Source organism: Echinops telfairi, unplaced genomic scaffold (genome assembly GCF_000313985.2).
Source record: "Echinops telfairi isolate 266 unplaced genomic scaffold, ASM31398v2 ScPeMD7_23;HRSCAF=83, whole genome shotgun sequence".
NCBI classification, from domain to species: domain Eukaryota; kingdom Metazoa; phylum Chordata; class Mammalia; order Afrosoricida; family Tenrecidae; genus Echinops; species Echinops telfairi.
Genome location: NW_022103920.1, coordinates 39,144,180 through 39,149,307, shown reverse-complemented (window position 1 = coordinate 39,149,307; position 5,128 = coordinate 39,144,180). Strand labels below are relative to the sequence as shown.

The window sequence follows — 5,128 nt, the reverse complement described above, 5'->3', positions numbered from 1 at the left end:
CAACTCTTTCTAATATATTCAAACCATTGAATTGTATGGTACATGAATTATATGTCAATAAAACTGTTACACAAAAAAGTAAGTCTGCTAAGATTATATCCTAGGTTCACTGCACACCACACAAAGTGCCAAAAGATTTTATTATTTATGTTTTTGTAATGATGCCAGTCAGAGTTGAGGTCTGATCTTTACAGTATTAAGGATTTAGACTTCATTTGTGATATCTAAAGTATGACATTTAAAGGAATTCAAAGGGATTCGCGGAAACAGAGCTTGCTAGAATTTCCAGGCTATATTTTTATTAAATCAAATTCTTCCCTTCTTCTATGTTTCCTGTTTTTAAATATTCCTCATTCTTGTGTAGGGATCTGGTACATCAAGCTGGCTGAAATGTACATCCTCTGTGTGTGCTTACCCCAAAACCCTGCATGGCTGGTCTGCCAGAGATCCCCATTGCCAGTCAAACTGAGTGCACTTGAGTGAGCAATGATGTATGGATACCCTTAAAACAAGCAGCCCTGCTCATGGAGCTTCGTGTTGTTCTAAACACTGAACCCTTCAGAAGCAGTGGAATAACCTTTACTCGGTCAAAAGGAACACAGAAGTAAGCCACCCAGTTCTATTTCAAAGGGCAGAACAGAAGGGAGGAGAATAAATGCATGCTTCTTATGAGGGTCTAGGGGGCCCTTGGGAACAAACCACAGCAAATAATCAAGTGTTATTGAGCACCTTCTATGTGAAAGATTACTGATGAAACATGCTGACATAACTGTGAGACCCGGAAACCTTGCTCATTCACTGAGACCCGTCCCAGCTTGCTCCAGAGGACTGGACGGGGATCATCAGGTCCAGTGTGTGAGATGGTCTCACAGAGCCTTGCGTAGCCCTACACTGTCCTTCATGCTATCGAATTGGTTAGCCAAAGGATCAATACCAAGTGGAAATTAGGAACTTTGGGGGAAAATACTAAAATTTTGGTGAGCCTAAAATATCAAGTGGCTAGTCTAGATAAGAATCTTTCAGATGGAAGGACATAAAAATCATTCATAAATCACAACCAAGTTCTTTTTAAAGAGACACTACAAAAACAAAACAAAACTCACTGCCATCGAGTCAATTCGGAGACACAGTGACCTATCAGACAAGTTAGAACTGCCCTGGGCTTCTGAGCCTGCAACTCTTTGCCGGAGTAGAAAACCTGTCTTTCTCCCAACGAGCAGCTGGTAGTTTTGAACTGCCAGCCCAACATGTAACAACTATGCTACCAGCTTCTAAATAGAGACTGGAACTTTTGAAAACAGGTAAAAATCTGTGCGTTACAAATAGTAAGCACAGATAGTTCCTGGCAGGGGAGATGCCATGATCACGAAGGTAGCTCTCCCAGGGCGAGGCTCATTCATTGCACTTCATATGTGCTGACCCCTGCGGTTTCCCCAAAGGTGGGAAACTCGACTGCAAGTAAAAAAAATTAAAAACAAATAGGAAGCACATACGCACTGTTTCAAAATACATGTTCATATCACGGTTGGGTGGAAGGAGAGAGAAGATGCGGCTCCTATGTTTGGTTGTTGTTTCCATGTTGAGTAGTAGTTTTAGAAGGTTGAAAACCACTGGATGAGTATTTCAGTATCCTCACTATCTCTCAACATTGAGAGCCTACTGTTTTCAAATTTATCATCTTTTTCAAATTTCTAATGTCTTTTTATACTTTGTATTGTGATTTAGGTGAAAGTTTATTGAGCTAGTTAGCACTTGAGAAAGTAGCCTTTATTATTCAATGATTCATGCACATTTCCTTTCATGAGATTGATTGAAGTCAGCACAATACAACATCACACATCCCACGGGCTCTCTGTTTTCCCTGTTCTATCCTTCCTTCATTCCTATTTCCTCTGGTTTTCTGAACTTTATCTCTGGGCAAATGGTGTCCTTGTGACCTTACTTGATTGAATATAGTCAATTGTTTAAGAGTGCATAACTCCCTGAAGTAATTGTTCACTTTATAATCCTTTTTTGATTAGAAGTTGGTCTACAGGATTAGTTCAGTTCCAAGATCGAAGGGTAAAAAGGGGCTATAGTATAATGGCTTCTACCAGTCTTTAACAGACTAATATGAAGGGGTACCCCCTAAAACCCAAATGGCACAGGGGAGCTTTTGCAGTACACATTTTCCTGCAAGGTGAGCAGGAGCAACTCACTCTGAGTTAGTGCACCCAGTGGCATCACCTGGGAAGGTTCTCCCTGGTCATAGTGAATTTTTTTGTACAAGCAATTTTGCTCAAACCTTTTTTTTTTTGGTGATGGCCGTTTTAAGAGAACAGCACAAGGCTGTGAAATTTTGTTTCCTGCTCAGGAAAAGTGTTGAAGAAACTATTGTGATGTTGAACACAGCTTACAAGAACAGCACTATCGGAAAAACTCAAGTGTTCAAGTGATTTTCTTATTTCAAAAAAGGTGAAATGTTGATTGATGACAAACCTCTTTCTGGATATCCATTAACTTCCCAAATGGATGAAAATGTCTACTCGTAGTGCATTTGGAGTTCGTTCCACCAGGTCAGACTGTTAATCAAGTTTTCTATTTAGAGGTTCTGTAAAGATTGCTTAACAGTGACAAAAAAAGGCCTGAGTTGTGGCAGTCGGGGGACTGGTTTTGTCACCATGACAAAGCACAGCAATCTCAGTGCACCAGTTTTTGGCAAAAAGCAGCATGCCTCTCTTGCCCACGCACGTTACTCACCTGACCTTTCTCCATACAACTTATTTTGTTTCATCGAATGAAGAGGGACATGAAAGGACTGTGATTTGAAGACATAGAAGAGATGAAGAAAACAGCGAGGGAGGTGTCAGCTAACCAATCAGATGAATTTGAAAACTGTTTCCAAGAATGGAATCACAGATTTGACAAATGTATTAAGTGTAGTGGAGATTATTTTTAAGGTGATAAGGTTGTTTTGTAATAAAAATTTTGGGGGTTAACCTCCCCCCACCCCATAAGCCTGGTCTCTTTTATGACTTTGAATTTGTTCTGCCTTTTTCTCCTGCTCTATCCAGGACTTTCTATTATAATTCCTTTCAGAGTGGTCTAGGTTCTTCTTGTCTCAGGGTTGTGGGGCTGAGGTTTGTGTGGTCCAATTGTTTATGTGAATTTTTAATTTTCTTGACTCTTCTTCTAAACAGGGAGTGACCATGAGCTGCATCTTAGAAGACTGCTCAGAAGCGTTCAGATCCCAGTTGCTACCCACCAAAGCAGGATATATAGATCATTGTCTTGGTGAACTGCTATGCCAATTGACCTTAATGTGCCTGAGATGATCATTCTGAGCTTGTAGGCCCAATGATGCATTCTTTCAAAGTGTCTGGTTATGGCTAAGAAGGGTTCATAACTTTGTTCACTGTGTGATCTATTATATTCACAGATATATTTGCAGCACATATATATGCATTTGTAGAAATACCCTCTGTAAATCCTATATATATCCATGGGTGTGGTCCCATTTGGGTTCCCATATCTATTAAGCTTGTGTGTCTGTGTACTCACTCATAGATTATTCCTATTACTGTGACTGCATGATTGTGTGTGTAATAGTAGTTACTTCTGTGGCCTCTAACTCTTCCTACGCTCCTCCCATTGTCTTCCTTTCGGTAATCATTTTTGTGCTTATTGTATAAGCCTTCCTTTCAACCAAGTTAATATGTCTACCCATTAATTCTATTGCTCATCTGTCAGTTTGTAGTACTGTGATTGCTTACATGCTTCTGTGATGCAAGAAGCTATGTCACCAGGATTTCAAATACCAGTCGGGTCACCCGAGGTGAGCTGGCTTCAGCAGGACTTCCAGACTAAGAAGAGACTATGAAGAAAGAATAGGCTGTCCACCTCTGAGAGATTAGCTACTGAACATCTTATGAATAGCAGCAGAACACAGTCTGACATAATCCTGAAAGAGAAGTCCCTAGGTTGGGAGATGCTACAACTGAAGAAGAGCTGCCTTCTCAAAACAGAATCAACTATAATAATGTGAATTGAATAAAGTTCTCAGGACCTGTATTTACTGAAAGGGCATGGCTCAAATGAGCAGAAACAGTTGCAAACGTCTATTAATAATCAGATCATGGAATATAGAAAATATTAATCTGGGAAAATTTGATGCTGTCAATAATTAAATAGAAGGCATATAAGGCATGTGAGATGTAATGGACTGAAATCCCACATTTTGAATCACGCATGGTTAACTATGCAGGAATGACAAGTTTAAGAGCAACGGCATCATGTTCATCTTCATAAAGAAAATATCAAGATTTATCTGTAAGGACAATGATGTCTGAAATAAGATAATATCCATATTACAAGGAAATTCCATTAATACAGTTGTTCTTCAAATTTATATAACAACTATTAAAGCTAATGATGAAGAAATTGAAGAATTATTTTTTATAATTAATATATTTTATTTCAAAATATCATTTGACATGATTTTATGTTACCAAATATACTATTATAATCAATATACAATTTATCAATGATATATATTTTTTCCATTCTAAGTTAAAAAAATGATAATGTATACATAGGGCCCATCTAGTTTAAACTTGTCACATTTCAAGTCCTTAATAACAACGTGTACTGTTGTTGTAAGGTTCCCTAGAGTTGGTGTTGACTCATAGCAACCCTGTGTACAACAGAGAAAAATACTGTCCAGACCTGTGCCATTCTCATGATTGTTATATTTGAGCTCCTTGTTGCAACACTGTGTAAATGCATTGCATAGAGGATCTTTCTCTTCTTTTGCTAACCCTCTACTTTACCAAATATAATGTCCCTTTCCAGGGGCTGGTCTCTCCTGACAATGTGTTCACAGTCTGTGTTGTTTTTTTTCCCCCTTAGGATAATTTTTAAAATTGTTTTATTAGGGGCTCATACAACTCTTATCACCATACATACATCAATTATGTAAAGCACATTTGTACATTCATTGCCCTCATCATTCTCAAAACATTTGCTCTCCACCAAGCCCCTGGCATCAGTTCCTCATTTTCCCCTCCCTCCCCACTGCCCCTCCCTCATGAACCCTTGATAATTTATAATCTATTATTTTGTCATATCTTGCACTGTCCAACATCTCCCT

The 5,128-nt window shown here is 38.8% G+C and overlaps 1 pseudogene; it reads left to right on the top strand.

The window, feature by feature from the left end:
* The first annotated feature begins 1,335 nt into the window (after positions 1 to 1,335).
* LOC115869303 lies at positions 1,336 to 1,460 on the top strand (annotated as a pseudogene).
* The last annotated feature ends 3,668 nt before the right edge of the window (positions 1,461 to 5,128 follow it).